Here is a 16870-nt window from a genome sequence, read left to right as displayed (position 1 = left end):
GTCTAAAACAATGAAATCAACAAGGAATAAAAAATTTTCAACTTTAAGTAAGACATCCTCAACCATCCCTTTAGGAATCTTAACAGATCTATCTGCCAACTGAAGAGTAGTTCCATTGGCTCTCAACTCGCCCAATCCTAGTTGCTTATACACATGGTAAGGCAAAAGATTCACACTTGTGCCAAGGTCAAGTAAGGCATGCTCAATGTAGGTGTTGCCTATGACACAAGCTATGGTAGGGCTCCCTGGATCCTTATACTTGGCGGCTATAGGCAGAGTAATTATAGAACTAATGTTGCCTGCCAAGAACACCTTTTTGGACACACTAGTGATACGTTTGTGAGTACACAAATCTTTCAGGACCTTTGCATAGGCAGGGATTTGGGATATGGCATCCAAAAAAGGGATGTTCACTTCTACCTTTTTAAGACTTCTAAAATTGTTTCCATGGAAGCAGTCTTCTTTTTGTTTACCAACTGATAAGGAAAGGGGACAGGAGGAACATAAACACTGTTAGAATTTTTACTCTTTTTCAGAAGAATCATGTTTGGTTTCCTCACCCAAGTCATCTTTACTTGCTTTAGGTTCATCAGATGTACCTGGAATAAGAGGCACACTTGTGTCCTCAACAGAAGGAGAGTTAACAGGACTAATAGATGGGGAAGATTTAGGAACACTATGTTGATACTCTTGGCCACTCCTAAGAGCATAAACACTATGTTGGTACTCTTGGTTGGAAGGCTCTTGTTGTGGACTCTTTTGAATTGAATTCAACTGATTTAGAATTGATTGATTATTCATATTCTTATTCCTGGGATTAGGTTCAGGCTGACTAGGCATCTTCCCTTTCTCCCTTTCATGCAAAACATTAGCAAGTTGGGAGATTTGCTTCTCCATGTTATGTTGGCTTGTCATGAAAGTACTCATAAGAAGTTCCATGCTTTTCTCTAAAGAAGAAAGCCTAGCCAAATCACCACCTCCTCTCATGAATCTTGGAGGTTGATTTACAAGAGGTGGTGGAATAGCAGATTGAGTGGGGATCCTAAAGTTGTTCTGCTGATTGGGGGGCATGTTCCTTTGATTGGCTTATTGGGGAACAAACTGCCCTTGTCTCAAGGGTTGAAAATTAGGACATACTTGATTATTGGCTTGATTCCAAGAGAAGTTAGGATGGTTCCTCCATCCTGGATTATAGGTCTAACTATAAGGGTTGTTTTGGGACATGGCGCTCACATTTTCAGAACCTATATTTAAACCATTCACACGAGAAATATTAGGGCACTCCTCCATCACATGAGTGGGAGATTGGCACCAACTACACATAGGCACAGAATGATTTATTTGTTTCAGTTGGGCAGGTCCTTTGACTACTATAGCTTCAAGTCTCTTAATAAGACTCTCAAGTTGAGCCTCTTTAGCCACAACACCTTCTACAAGGTAACCCTTATTTTTCCTCTCAATTTCTTGAGTAGACTCCCATTCTCTGGTTTTCTCAGCCAATTCAAACAAAAGTTCCAAGCATCATCTTCAACTGTAAAAGATGTGAAACCTTTGGGGCACATAGACTCTAAAAACTGTTTGGTCAGATAATCAATACCCTCATAAATGATTTGACAAAGTTTCCATGTATCAATTCCATGGTGAGGGCATTCCTAAAGGAGGCCCTTAAATCTCTCCATAAATTTGGAGAACGGCTTACTAGGTTTCTACCTAAATTGAAGAATGTCACTCCTGAGTTTATTGGTTTTATATAAAGGAAAGAACTTTTTCAGGAAGGCTATAGTAAACTCATCCCATGTGGCAATGGAATTGGTAGGCAGACCATAGAGCCATTTCTTAGCTTGGTCCTTGAGTGTAAAATTTATAAACCTTAATTTTACAGCATCATCAATCAACTGTTGAACCTTAATTAGAACACAAACCTCCTCAAATTCCCTAAGGAATGGGTATGCATCCTCAGAAAGGAGCCCATGAAAGTGGGGCAACATAGTGATGTACTAAGATTTGAGCTCAAAATTCTTGTCCTGGGCTTGTGGTAGAACTATGCAAGAAGGTTGGGCTGCATTAGCAAGGTAGAACCTATCTTTCAGAGATTTAGGTGGAGTGTTTGGCTGTTGGTCTCCCATATTGAAAGGTATTGATGAGAGTATAGGTATAGGGTCACTACTTTTTGGATCCCTTCTTTCTAACCGATTCTCACTATTACGTGCCCCCTAGCACTCATGCAACAGAAAACTATCCACAACGAGAGTAAGACAAGCACAAATGTATAGAAAGAAAAACTTTATTTATTTTTTTTTTTTTGACTTTTTTGATTTTTTTTGGCTTTTTTGGAGCTTACTTGCAAGGATCCGGGGTTGCTCAATTCAATTCCTGAGGTACTACTACAGGGCGAAACCTATTTTATCATACTATGAGGCTTGACGACCTCCACCGATACAACTATTATTGCAAGCTATTATTCTCAGGAATTCAATAAAAGAAAATAAAAAAACAAAACAAAGCACTCTAATTTACCAAAAGAAAGCAAAAAATAACATGGAACTGTCTCCCAGGCAACGACGTCAAAAACTTGTTTAAAATTTAAAAGTAACCGCAAGCGTACGGATCAGTGTAGCTAACGTGTCGAACACAAGGAGAGCAACCACTTTATTTTTTGGCTTCTTCTAGTAATGCGAAAGTACACAGATTCATTATGGTGATCTAATTCTAACTACCGATGTCATGCCCCACTCTCGGTAGACCCAACTTACTACTAGGAATACCGATGGTGTGAGTAAGACACATACCTATCTTACAACCTACTAGGATCTCTGATAGTAGTACCTTAACATTTTTAAAATCTCACATCACAAACTAGTATAAGTAGCGGAATCAGAGTGTAGTAGCAGAATTTATAAATAAAATGGGAAAAACATCTAATGGTAATATAATAGCAATAACTGAGTTATTTTGTTACATTCATCCATGACATATACTATAATCTCAAAAATAAACAATTCACAACTATATCCAAAAGTATCAAAAGATGATATACAATCTCACGGTGCGGCGTAAGCACAGTGGTCACAAGCACAGTCCTGGTCATGCTCCTCCACTTCTGGCATCCACTAATCGCTCACACCGTACTCTAACCCAGAAGATACTGGATCACCTGCCATTGGCACCACAATACCTGTATCATCATCCAAAAAGGGGTGTATACATGGGGTGAGCTTTCCAACTCGCTTAATGAGTGGTGGGGTCAAGCACATCCAAACAAGTCAATAGCAGTAGTAATTTATGATACATGATTACAGAAATTAAACACATAGTCCATAATGCTCGTGATGTAGTTCATTTATTTATTATCCACCTAACAATACAAACTAAGTCTAGTAAATGCTACTACGGTGCATTGGCTATATCCCTCATCTCAAAAATGACATCGACTACGCAGTGATACAAACACTAGCTGTGATTAGAAGCCTATCGGTCCTTATATGCATCCATGGGTCACCCAGAAAATCCCTAATAACCCCCTCCTGGCAATCATGGCATCTGTAACACATTGGCCAAGCCAGACAAGTTGCCACCTCCGATAATAATCACATCATACAGCAGGAGTGGCACTTCTGAATGGCTCATCAAACATACCACAATGAGTCATCCAACACCTCAACCCATATTGGAAAAGGCGCATAGCATAGGGAGTGATACCTAACCACATATACACTACATTCCTTCATAATTATATAGTTAGTATGGATTACACAATACCAGAGAGACTTCGGCCACAAAGTGTAATCCATCTCTAAATACAGTCCCGGGTACATGATACCAGCAAGACCTTGGCCACAAAGTGAAACCCGAGACCGTTTACCTAATCTAGCATACAAATAGCAATTGAGTATGGACTACGCAACACTGGCAAGACCTCGGCCACAAAGCGTATCCATTTCCGAATATAGTCCCGGGGTACACGATACCAGCAAGACCTTGGCCACAAAGTGTAACCTGTGACTACAACTAAATCTAATGTACATAATCAATTCATGAATGCAACATACATACGGCAATCACGATACTGGTACCACCTCAGCCACATCGGATTCTGTCTCACACACGTGCATCCAACATACATACGGTGATCATGGTACTAGTACCACCTCGGCCACACCGGATCCCGTCATACATTCCATACAATTCATATCATGATTGTAAAATGAAAATTTTAATTAAACATATAATCTAAGCATGTGAGCAATTTAATAAATAATAAATATTTCAAAAATAAACACAGTCCATCCTTCACCTATTTTATGATCGGTTGTGTTTGGGTTCAAGTACGACCACCCATCGATCAATTCAATTTTGGCTTCAGGGCATGTGCGCATCACTGTCCTAGACACAAGGGAATCATACATCAGTATGTGTTGGAAACATCGGGAGGGACCCACATAGGTCACCCCCAAAGGGTACAGACACAGTTCTTAGGTGACAATACTGTCACCGGAAACACCGATCTAAAACAGGGCATTTCCACTAGAAATATCAGTCTTGTTTCCAATGGAGGTGATAGAGAGCACATTAGACTCATTTATCCACCAGAAACAACCCACCAAAAATAGTTATAGTGCTTCTTGTGCCATATTTCTGGTGGACACAGAAAGAACCAACTCGAATTGGGGTTTTCCAACTCAGGCCTGATCACCGGGATTTGTTCTATGGAGTTTATAGGAGATGTCTCTAGCATCATTCTAAGCCAAGAAAATCCCAATATTCCACTAATTCATTTGGGAGATACGTTGATCGAACGATCGAAACTGTTGTCGGAGCTCACCGGGCTTAGTTCGAGCTCGGCAACAACACCAGGAGGGTAGAACACCCATCCTACAACCATAACATGGTGTGTACACCAAGATTCCATCCATACTTAGCTTTATGTAGATTAAGATGAAGAGAGAGAGTGGCATGGGAGGTTGTACTTACCTCCAGCAGCGATTCTGGCAACAAGGCGGTAGCCGGCACAAAGGTAGGCCTTCAATCCCCTTCTCCTTCCTCTTCTTCTTCCTTCCTCTCTTCTTTCCCTCCCCCCCTACGTTTGGCACAAGGGAAATGAAGAAATGAATCCTCATTTCTCAACTTATAACTTAAGTTGGCCCTTGGGGTCCATTTGGCTTCGGTCTCTTTTGAACTAATCGAGTTAAAACGAGTTTTGGGCACGACGACATGCACAATTGGGTCCTTAAGGTGTTCACATCAAGGGGAAGATGTGGTGGATAATTTAGGATCATCTGAAACCATTTACGATGCGAGTGGCAGGATCCACGGGCATCGAAACCTCAATAATAGCCAATGGACCCACCGAAAACAGACACCAGATTCATGCCCAGGCTGCTTCCGATGGCTTTTTCTGGTGGCTGTCTTGACAGCTTGCTATCCCAGGGTTGGTCTCGCATGGGTGGTTGCCCTCGGACATGCCCAAGGCTTTTCGACAATTATGATGCTTTCTGAAAATCAAGTGTGGGGAGTCGGATCACTTACTATCTGGGATCGGAAGGTATGAATCCCCTCCAGTTAGAGAGGCATGAAATGCACAAACATGTGGGGTTATTTCTACCCCTTTGGCAATGTGCAACCACGAGCCAAAACCCAGTCGTACTTTCGATCCCTGATCTGAGCCTATCACAACAGTTCAAATTAGATTGGATTAGGGCATGGATGTAACAACCGATCTAACACAAGTGCATCTAAAAGCGTCCTAACCATTCAGATCTAGGAATTTCAATACTCAAACCATGCAATTAAAAAGTAAATAAATGAAAATAAAAGTGCTGAAATAAAAAGTGTTGAAAAGTAAATAAATAAAATAAAAGGGAAAAAAGCTAAAGAGAGGCGCACAATTAGGTATCTCTACTTAGCTCGAGGGATGCACCATAAACAATATGAGCTTCCTACTTGACTAGAGAGTACTCTTACAAGGGCTTTTCTACTTGGCTTTAAGGGAATGGCTGAAAAGTAAATAATCAAAATAAAAGGATGGTTCCATAGCTAGAGAGGGGCAAAGCCAGAGCCAGGTCAATGAGATTAGGCCACCTGGGGCCAGGTAAATGCATTGGGGCCACTTGGGGTCAGGTCAATAAAATTGGACCACATGGGGTCGGGTAAATGCAATTGGGCCACCTGGGGCCGAGTCAATGAAATTGGGCCACCTAGGGCCGGGTCAATGAAATTGTTTCTTGATTTTTCCTTAATTCTTGATCTTTAGTTCTTTGATTTGGAATTTGACTTGAATTCTGATGCTTGATTTGGAATCTTTTAAAAATTTATTATTATTATTATTATAAATATTTTATTTTTATTTTTTTGGAAGAACAAATTTTTTATATAAAATGGGTCCCCTCCCCTGTTTATTCTTCATTCTAACTTTTCTGAGTGAGTTTTGAGTTCTTGGAGCACTCTGGTTTTTCTTGAAGTTTTCCTTCTTGTTCTTGGATATTTTCACTTTGCTCTTGAAGTTCTTGAAGATCTTCATCTTGTTCTTGAAGTTCTTGAAGATCTTCATCTTGTTCTTGAGGGAGGAGTTGTTTGGAGAATTTAATATTCTTGTGTGCTTTTATATAATTTGGAATACTTTTTGGGGTTTCTCACAGTTTCAAAAATTTTATAGGGCTTCGCACAATTTTTAAAAAGTATGGCTGAAAGGAGAAAGAGAAAGACTTTGGGAGAAGTTCAGCTTGAGAGTTGCAGCAATCCTTCCCGCAAGGATGAGGGCCTGGCCGACTAGTACTCCGGGCAGACCCTTCACAACAGTCAAAATCACATCTGCAACTCCATATGGGGTTCCTAGGTTAGTCCTTACATTTTATTCATTATTTTGATTATCTTTTACTCTTGCTTTGTCTTTCTTTTTATGCTGTTTTTGCTTTTTGTTTTTTTTTTTTAATGCATTCTTTATTTCCATTAGCATAAGGAGAGGGAACCACCTACCCTGGCCTCGTATGGCCATCCGAGATGGTTCAGTCATAGCATAAGATGCTTCCTCGTAGAGTAAAGCAGACAGTTGATGCAACATGTCTGGGCCAGTTAGTTTTGGTGGAGACCCAGAAGTTTAACCCAGCACTGGTGGCGGCTCTGATGGAGTGATGGTGGTCGAGAACTCTTTCCATCTTCCTATTGGTGAGATCACCATCACTCCCTTGTGCTTCTATACTTTGACAAGCATTCCATTTGGGGGTAGATCCATGACCCTACCCAAGGCTCTGACTATTTAGGAGTTTGCAGACCTTACCGGCCTCACCATTGCGGCCGGCCAGACACACATTTGCCTAGGGGAGATCAGTGCCCGATGGTGGAAAGTCAGCTTGGGGGAGAACCCAGGTAACATATCTCAGGTGGCCCATTCCTTCTTGCTATTTGCTGTGGGTCAGTACCTCTTCAGCGACTTCCGAGGGGGAGTGGATATCCGTTTGGTACACTTCCTTTGAGATCTTTGCATAGTAGATTCTTGGGACTACAGTGGGGCTGTCTATACATATCTCCTGCGGTCCCTAGACTTACTGTCCTGTGGAGATAGGGGCCTCAAGGGGGCAGGCTTCATTATTCAGGTAACTTCCCTTCTTATACTCATTTCCTTTCATTCATCTGGATTGCACTTTCTTACTTTAATTTCTTGAAAAAGCCTTGGGGCTTTGCATTGGGTCCCGATTGACACTGAGAGGGGGGTGAATCAGTGTGCCAAATATTTTTTCATTTTTCAGTTGTACCCCTGATGTGGCAATCACTATTTGCACTTCAATAGCATAGTCTACTAATGCTACCCAGAGCTACTATGTATACTACTGACCATTCTTACTGTTGCACGGAACTTACTCACATAACTTGTATTGCTGCCCAGAGCTGTCTCATAAACCTCAATAATCACTGTCACATACATACACAGTCGTATGCACATCCACACTGCTCCACCAAGTGGTCAGGTCTACCAGATGTACACACCCATTCTACAGCCAAGCACTCCAATCCAGAATACAAATATGAGCATACACATCCACAACACAAGAAATACGTGCTTCAACCAGTTCCCTACATGCACGGAGTAATACCCACTGTCGGGTTCAGTATTTATCTAATTATGATTGCACCTATAGCCCAGGGAACAGATTTCTAGTTTTCACCAATGACATACAATGGCTAGGTCTTCACCCTAGTTTTGTCATAATGATATGAGAGGCCGCACCCACAGAAAATAGGTTTAGGTAATTGTAACTATCAAAGAACACATAGCCCTTGTGTCCAACACCCATTGAACACTAAAAAAAATAAAGTTGGGCTTATAACAATGCCCTATAGTGAAGCACTCGTACATGCAAATTTCCCCCCAAATAGACTACAACTATCACTTAGGTATTTAATCAAACATCTTGCCTACAATGATTTATAATAATGGAAATTTGGCAAAAGTGAGGTTACCTTGGAAATGAGTAACTGTCGAAGATGCAATAATTTCGATCTCCACTTAATGCAGACCATAACCACATTGTCTCGATGCTGCCAATGCTTCAGCCCCGGTTGGCACTTGGGTTTCTTGAAGGAACTCACAAGAACCAAATTCTAGGTTCTTGTTCTTTTTCTTTCTTTTCTCCTTGTCTTTACTTTCATGGAGCAACAATGGCATTCACATTCACACACATACTCCTCTCTCTCTCTCTCTCTCTCTCTCTCTCTCTGTACTTCTCCTCTTCTAGTCTTCCTTGTAAATAAAGCTTTAATGGGGAAATAGTATTCTCAACAAGAACCACCAAACTCCATTAATTGGATTTGAGAAAATCTTTCCTGAGAGGCATTCAAGACACATACAAAGAGAGGGAAAAACTTCTTCTCTATTTCCCTCTTCTTCTCTTCTCTTCCATTTTTTTTTCTTTTTCTTGGCAACAACCAATAGAGCTTGCTGCCTTGGTTTCCAACAACTTCCTAAGCCTCTAATGGGGGCTATGGATGAAGTACAAGATGATGAAAGTCTTTCATTCAAATCCTTTACCTTTCACGAGCTTCAACTCGTTTTTCTGACCACCCCAGCAACCCCTCTGCTTGATTTCTTCCCTTTGTGTATAAATCTCGGAGAGATGAAGAATCTCCAACTTGAATCACCCAAATCGGAGTTAAGATGAGGGAGATATGGCCATTTGAAGTTGGACCAACCAGAACACTTAAAATAGAATCTTCAGAGGTTGGCGTAGGCTGCGCCGGTGGCGCTTGCAACAGAGGTGTAGATCTGGCCGTAGATCTCATCAAAAGGTATCTCTTAATCTGAGCCATCCGATTAAACCAACGGGTAATAGATCTAAACCATAGGTTTTGAATCTCGATGATATTATCATGACGTACGCGCTACCATTGTCAGATGCATTGTCGATCATCAATTGGTTTGTGTAGCGAGTTTCACAGTACGCTATCGGCTAACTTTAATAAAGCTCCATCGATTTTGACCGTTAGAGTTGAACCGATTTGATATGATTGGCTCAGATCAAGATATGGAGATTCTCTTTATAGATTCTATGCACATGCGCTACACACAATCAAGACTCAATATGGTGAGGCGCTACACCATCATATCTAATACACTTCACCAATGAGAAGCCTCGGATAAGCATCTTCAGCACAAGCTCTTGCACGAACTGTCAGATCTGAATTTGACTGATGTGGCTCAATCTAAGATGTGTATTAAGGATCCCTCTGATTCTTTTATATACACATAAGCCCCTGCCTTCATATTTTCAGTGCTAAACACCCCTTATCAACTAAGACCTTCAAAATCTCAAAATTACATAAAAGCCCTTCAAATTTCAAAAATAAATTCCAAAAAATCCACCCAACACCGAGAGCATACTGATGAATTTTTGGTTTGGATTTTCGAACCGACTTTACGGAAACACTTATAACTTTTTTATACGATATCCGATTGAGATGAAACAAAGTGCGTTGGAACCGTAACTAGACGCTCTACGACTTTTCAAAAGACCCAATCATGTAAAAAGACTAAAATACCCCTAGGCCTTTCCAATGATGCATCTTTCTCATACAAAATTGGAACATGATGAAATCAAAACCATTGGAAAGATTGGATTTTTGTCGTATTGTTACATGTTGAACACTTCCTTTAAAAAATTCATCTTCATTGCCGAAACTGCCCTTAACTATCATAAATACTGTAACTTCTTCATACAGTATCGAAGTGTGATGAAATCAAATGCACTGGACTATATAAATTACAATCTATCTTTTTCATGAAGAACCGATCTTCCAAAAATGTTATTTTCATTTTAAAAAATACCCCCGAGTATAAATAGGCAACTTTTATCAGTTTTGACCTAAAAACCCGCACCACCTACTAAGGATGTATCGAACCATTCTATACATACCAAGTGGCTCTGTTATCTCATCGGTGACATTGGACACTACCATGTCATCATTTTCATCCATGTCACCCAAACTAGCCACGTCATCACTGCTACGTGGTCGGGTTACCAACAAGGACAACCATAAAACAACAATCTCTCCCTTTGGAGTTGATGGTGACCACCTCATCACTAATACACTCTAAAGCTCCGATGAGTAAAAACCACCTCTTCACTAATACACTCCAAAGTTTCGATGTGTAACTCTCTCCCCATTTGACAACAAGTACAAAGGGTGGAACCAATGGGCTCCCCCTGAGTCCAATATGGGGGTAGCAACATCAAGCAACTTTCTCCCCCTTTTCCAATACACCTAGTGTTTGGGAAGAACCACCACTCTCAGTTTCTATCTGAGGAACTCAAACTGATCTTTGGGAAGTGGTTTAGTAAAGATATCAACCACGTGCTATGTTGTGGGAACAAACTCCATCCTTCACCTTCCATCACCTTGTCTCTTAAGAAATGATACCGGATAGCAATGTGCTTCGTTCTAAAATGCATCACCGGGTTCTTGGAGATGTTGATAGTACTAGTATTGTTACAATATAGTGGCACTACCTGCTCAACCTCCACACTTAGATCCTTCAACATTTGCTTCATCCACAACACTTGTGTACAACAAGATGTAGCTGTAATGTATTCTGCCTCTACAGTTGAAAGAGAGACTGACTCTAGCTTCTTACTGTGCCATGCCACCAAGCTGCTTCCTAAATAGAATGCACCATCACTGGTACTCTTCCTATCATTCACACATCCAGCCCAATCTGCATCTGAAAAAGCTGACAATCTAAAGTTCTTGATCTTTGGATACCATAACCCAAACTCACTAGTCCCTTTCAGATATCTGAAAATTCTCTCCACTGTTGCCACGTGTGTCTCTTTTAGTCCTGCTTGGAATTTGGCTACCATGCACACAGCTTGTAAGATGTCAGGCCTACTAGCTGTCAGATATAATAGGCTACCAATCATTGACCTATACGAGGTGTGGTCAACTGATGGAGAGTCTTGCTCAACTTACATCCAGTCATCATAGGTGTACTAACTAGCTTGCAATCCTCCATGGTGAATCTCTTCAACATCTCCCTCACATACTTGGACTGAGATATGAAGATAGATTCCTTCTTCTGACTAATCTGAAAACCCAAGAAGAATGATAGTTCACCCAACATGGACATCTCAAACTCATTTTGCATTCTCTTTGTAAAATCTCTGCACAACTCATCTTTGTGACCCCTAAAGATGATATCATCTACATACACAACCACTATAAGTTGACTGCTTTATTTTATTCTGATGTAGAGATTACTGGCCACTAAGCCTTTCTTGAAACCCAATTTGCACATGTAAGAGTCCAATTTGGAGTACCATGCCCTTAGCGCTTGTTTTAAATCATACAATGCCTTCTTCAATCGCACACAAGAGTGGATTCCTCACTGAGCTAAAACCCATCAGGATGCTCTATGTAAACCTCCTCTTTCAAGTTTTCATTTAGAACAGCTGATTTGACATCCATCTGATAGACCTTGAACCCCTTGTACACTGACAAAACCAAGAACATTCTAATAGCTTCAAGTCTTGCCACTAGAGTAAAAGTTTCCTCAAAATCAATGCCTTCCACTTGAGCACTCTCCCTCTTTGACTTCAGTATCAAAGAACTATAACATATCTCTCTAAAGAAATCTCTCCCAGTGTGGGATACAAGCATCTATAGGAGTGTCCATACGCATCTTTTCAATCCTACAGATGTGAGAGTTCAAACTACATAGGAGTGCCCATACGCATCTTCCCTATGCTATGAGTTGAAATCTCAATTACTCAACTGACCTCATATCTGCTTCAACACTGCTCATCAGATAAGTGTTGCCTCGACTAGATATACATCATGAACTACAAATTACAGTACACAACTGCTCAACTCACCAGCTTTTTGAGCTTCCTATCATAAATCTCTGCATCTAGTCAACGTATCATTCTCTCTGTCACTAGTGCTGAAATATTTAACTCTGTCAAAGTCAAACAATCACCATGATCACATAAAATTGCACTCTGACAACTACCACTGGGATTGATACCAACTAAATCTCTGACCCATACTGATGCATACAAAAGCGAATTGTTGGCTGTCATACTCACAAATGCATACCTTTGACCATCATTGACATCCTCAATTATTCTGCCCTCTGACTGACACTAAACTGCTCATTTGGTGATTGCTCCATCAAGATGTAAATACTCAAGAGAACTACACTAAGTTTCAACTGATGTCTCTAATCCAAGCACTATTGCAGGAACTTTACTGTCATAATCTGAGTCCTACTAGGGGCACTAATATCTATCTAGTGAGCTCCCCCATTCTTGTGCACCTAAGAACACCCAGTGCCTGGGAGGTGTACCCACTCTTATACCTTGACTAGGTGGTGTGAGGGTGGTGACTGTGACTGTACACACCTCTATGTGCTTCTCTCTCCAAACTAACTGACCACTTGCCTTAGTCCTATGCATTTGCTTCTCACCAGAAACTTTCCTACTACTCTGTTTTCCTTTCTACTCACTTACTGTCTTCTTTAGTCTCTGCCTCTGTCCAACCAACTCAATTGTAGATCTCTCTATTACCTTTCCAACTGATGATCTTCCCTTTCTGAATCTTTTCTGCACAACTGTAGAACTGACATCTTCCATTGTTTTCCAAATTCTGTTTACTGTTGTCTCGGCCTTTTGTATATCCTTCACTTTCCATACACTATACAAAGCCACTTGAGACTCACCACTAGATTGCGACTAATGCTTCTTAGACTGCCTTTTATTGACTTGCCTTCTACAACCACTTCTTAACTTTCTGGTTTTAGAGATCTGATAGTCTCTCTCCTCTTGTATAAGCTGAGGGGAGAGCACTGCCTTGCAATGTTTGGCCCAATGTCCATGATGGTGGCATCTAATACATTCTACTAGTTGTCTACCCAATGATGCTATGGGAATCCTCCCTCTATAGCTAGAATGTAATCTAGATATACATACACTCTGATCTCCTATGCCCATACCCACTGCACCTGTGGCAATACCCATGAAAATATGACTGTATCATTAGTAACTACCTATGCAAGGTGGGTGAAGCATTATGTCTATTGGTGGGAGCCATCTGACTCTGCCTGGGAATCATCTGCATAGGCCTCTGATAATTGAACTTGTTGAACCTGCCATGCTCAACTGGTCTCTGCTGGTAAACTTTGTTATAACCACCAACTCTGATTGTGTTCCTTGTTTGGACTGTTTGTTCACCTTTACCTCTACTCTTTGTATCTTGTGGACTGCCTCCACATTGTGCCTGATGTGTAGGAGATCTCATCTCACTATTGTGTCTCTTCTCTCTCTTCTTCTGTCTCCTCTGAGCTCTCTTCTGTGTTTTTCCTATAGTCTGTCTCTGTGGTCTGATCTCAATTGTCCTTATAGCTTTCCCTGATGACTCACCCTGCCCTGTTATAGAACCAGAGCTGATGATGGGTAGTCTCTGACATTCTGCAGACTAAACTAGATGTCTATCTATCTCTGCAACCATAGGTGGAGTGGTTGAATTTCTCCTCTGCAACTCAGCCAACTGTGTTTGTAGTGAAATGATCTCTGCTTCTAATTCTTTTTTTAACTTCTTAAAATCATTTGAAATTTCATTACCTCTTTTAATCACTCGAGATTGCACATCTATTTTCTCTCTCAAGGCTAAGGTCTTTGAATCAAGCCTAGTACACACCTCACTTTGCTTTCTCAGTTGATCTTTAAGAGATTTTATAACCTGAGGGTCATTTCTGGACTCCATCATCTATGAGATATAAGAAGCATCAAGCTCTGACAATTGTGCTCTCAACACGGTGACTGCCTCTTCAAGGATTCTACATCTCTCATTTCTATTGATGACTTATGTTTCAAATGCTGCAATAATGAAGTTGCACTCCTTCATATGTGTTCTCAAATCAATGCTGATCTCATCCTGAGTTGTAGTAATATGTGCCTCAACACACTCAGATCCACTAGTGTAGCACTCATCTGAACATCTGCTTTCAACCTCTAATATGGACTCTGATATAGCTGGCTCACCTCCATATAGGTTGTGTAATCTCTCCCACATCGCCTTAGCTGATATGCATGAACTGACTTTGACACTCACATTGTCTGTTAATCCATCCAAAATGATCTCTTTAACCCTAGAGTCAATACTAAAGTTTACACTCCCATTAGCCACTGCACTCCATAGATCAGACCCCAATGAACCAATATGTGACTTCATCAACTTCCTCAAAAAGATAAAATCAGATCCATTAAAAATAGAAGCTCCAGAAGTAGACTTACTAAACCAAACACCTGATGCCATCTTTAACCAATCGAATCACTATGAACTGTTTAAGCTGCCTCTAGAGCCCTAGCTCTGATACCAATTGTTGGGTCCCGATTGACACTGAGGGGGGGTGAATCAGTGTGCTAAATATTTTTTCATTTTTCAGCTGTACCCCTGATGTGGTAATCACTATTTGCACTTCAACACCACAGTCTACTGATGCTTCCCAGAGTTGCTATGTATACTACTGACCATTCTTACTGTTGTACAAAACTTACTCACATAACCTGTATTACTGCCCAAAGTTATCCATAAACCTCACACGGTAATCACTGTCACATACATACACAGTCGTATACACATCCACACTGCACCACCAAGTGGTTAGGTCTACCAGATGTACACACCCATTCTGTAGCCAAGCACTCCAATCCACAATACAAATATGAGCATAGACATCCACAACATAAGAAATACGTGCTTCAGCCAGTTGCCTACATACATGGAGTAATGCCCACTGTCGAGCTCAATATTTACTCAATACTAATTATGACTGCACCCACAACCAAGGGAATAGATTCTCAGTTTCCACCAATGACATATAATGGCTAGGTCTTCACCCTAGTTTTCTCATAATGATATGAGAGGCCGCACCGACGAAAAATAGGTTTAGGTAGTTGCAACTACCAAGGAACACATAACCCTTGTGTCAAGCACCCACTGAACACTAAAAAAAAATAAAGTTGGGCTTATAACAATGCATTATAGTGAAGCACTCATACATGCAAATTTCCTCCCAAATAGACTACAACTATCACTTAGGCATTTTATCAAACATCTTGTCTACAATGATTTATAATAATGGAAATTTGGTAAAAGTGAGGTTACCTTGGCAAGGAGTAACCGTCGGAGATGCAATAATATTGATCTCCACTTGATGCAAACCATAACCACGTTGTATCAGTGTCGCCAATGCTTCAACCCTGGTGGCCACTTGGGTTTCTTAAAGCAACTCACAAGACCAAATTCTAGGTTCTTGTTCTTCTTTTTTCTTTTCTGCTTGTCTTTACTTTCATAGAGCAACAATGGCATTCACATTCACACACACTCCTCTCTCTCTCTCTCTCTCTCTCTCTCTCTACTTCTCCTCTTCTAGTCTTCCTTGTAAATAAAGCTTTAATGGGGAAATAGTATTCTCAACAAGAACCACCAAACTCCATTAATTGGATTTGAGAAAATCTTTCCTGAGAGGCATTCAAGACACATACAAAGAGAGGGAAAAACTTCTTCTCTATTTCCCTCTTCTTCTCTTCTCTTCCATTTTTTTTTCTTTTTCTTGGCAACAACCAATAGAGCTTGCTGCCTTGGTTTCCAACAACTTCCGAAGCCTCTAATGGGGGCTATGGATGAAGTACAAGAGGATGGAAGTCTTTCATTCAAATCCTTTGCCTTTCACGAGCTTCAATTCGTTTTTCCAACCACCCCAGCAATCCCTCTACCTGATTTCTTCCCTCTGTGTGTAGATCTCGGAGAGATGAAGAATCTCCAACTTGAATCACCCAAATCAGAGTTAAGATGAGGGAGATATGACCATTTGAAGTTGGACCAACCAGAACACTTAAAATAGAATCTTCAGAGGTTGGCGTAGGCTGCGCCGGTGGCGCTTGCAACAGAGGTGTAGATCTGGCCGTAGATCTCATCAAAAGGTATCTCTTAATCTGAGCCATCCGATTAAACCAACGGGTAATAGATCTAAACCATAGGTTTTGAATCTCGATGACATTATCATGACGTACGCGCTAACATTGTCAGATGCATTGTTGATCATCGATTGGTTTGTGTAGCGAGTTTCACAGTACGCTATCGACTAACTTTAATAAAGCTCCATCGATCTTGACCGTTAGAGTTGAATCGATTTGATATGATTGGCTCAGATCAAGATATGGAGAATCTCTTTATAGATTCTATGCACATGCGCTACACACAATCAAGACTCAATATGGTGAGGCGCCACACTATTATATCTAATACACTTCACCAATGAGAAGCATCGAATGAGGATCTTCAGCACAAGCTCTTGCACAAACCGTCAGATTTGAATCTGACC

General features: G+C 40.8%; 1 non-coding gene across 1 annotated transcript; it reads left to right on the top strand.

The window, feature by feature from the left end:
* Window positions 1-1632: 1632 nt before the first annotated feature.
* Window positions 1633-1739, top strand: LOC122094567. The gene has a single exon (XR_006144882.1). It is a non-coding gene; the product is annotated as a small nucleolar RNA R71 (small nucleolar RNA).
* Window positions 1740-16870: the final 15131 nt, after the last annotated feature.

Source organism: Macadamia integrifolia, chromosome 11 (assembly GCF_013358625.1).
Source record: "Macadamia integrifolia cultivar HAES 741 chromosome 11, SCU_Mint_v3, whole genome shotgun sequence".
Lineage (NCBI taxonomy): Eukaryota > Viridiplantae > Streptophyta > Magnoliopsida > Proteales > Proteaceae > Macadamia > Macadamia integrifolia.
This window is presented reverse-complemented; position numbering and strand designations above follow the sequence as displayed.